At 44.3% G+C, this 926-nt stretch overlaps 1 protein-coding gene across 1 annotated transcript in view; it reads right to left on the minus strand.

Moving 5' to 3' along the window:
- Positions 1-926, minus strand: part of ripor3 (RIPOR family member 3) — a 25,845-nt gene that overhangs the window by 2,895 nt on the left and 22,024 nt on the right. The gene's annotated exons all lie outside the window — the stretch shown is intronic.

Here is a 926-nt window from a genome sequence, read left to right on the forward strand (position 1 = left end):
CTCCAAACAAATTGGTGGATTTTGATGTGAGAGGACAACAGCAGATGGACTTTTTCACTAGAGTAAGCATTATTATGGATTATGGACTGATATTTTTGCCAGAAGCAATAGTTTATCGTTAAAACGTCTTAATGATGGATTTGTTTCTTACAAACATGCAGCTTTTGGCTTCACAAGACATTAACTGATGGTCTGGAGGGGTGCCATTGGTGAGCAAGTGATGCAACATTTCTCCAAATCTGTTCTGATGAAGAATCAAACTCATCTACATCTTGATTGGCCTGAGGGTGAGTACATTTTCAGGAAATGTTTATTTTTGGGTGAACTATTCCTTTAAATGATGACTGAATTGTGGTTAGACTATCCCCTTAATTGTTTGGTATGAGAAGCATTTGTGTTTGATGGCAAGTTAGGCCCTTTTTACCTTTGCCCTGAAGGATTTGGACCGCGAGACCCTGCTGAGGCAGGACGTGGCCGCTGAAGCCACCTTGTGATTGGCGTCTGTCTGTAGCTTGGCCAGGAGCTGGAGGGTGCGTCCCGTCGGCTGCAGCTCAGAGATGCGCTTGCCTTTCAGCTTTTTCAGAGCTCGCCTCCTCTTGGGACTCTCCAGACTGGCTATCAGATACACTGCAGCAAACCGATCCGAGGGAGAAACACAGAGGGAAGTCTCTTAATGAGATCTGTTGGGAAGAATCCTTGAGGGTGATTGATTGATGCTGAAAGCAGTAAACTCACAGTGAACCGATAAAGATAATCAATGTCAGACTAGTTTCTCTGATGTTTGCATCCTAAAATTAGTTGTGTCTGTGAACACTCTGTGCTGTTACCTTCTTTAGAGAGGAGAGAGATGTGCTCCCCAAAGTCAGTGATACTGCATCTGTTGAGGTAGACTAACAGCTGAAACACAGTCACTCGGTCTGTAGTGC

Source organism: Sinocyclocheilus grahami, unplaced genomic scaffold, assembly GCF_001515645.1.
Source record: "Sinocyclocheilus grahami isolate Dianchi unplaced genomic scaffold, SAMN03320097.WGS_v1.1 scaffold57.1, whole genome shotgun sequence".
NCBI lineage: Eukaryota > Metazoa > Chordata > Actinopteri > Cypriniformes > Cyprinidae > Sinocyclocheilus > Sinocyclocheilus grahami.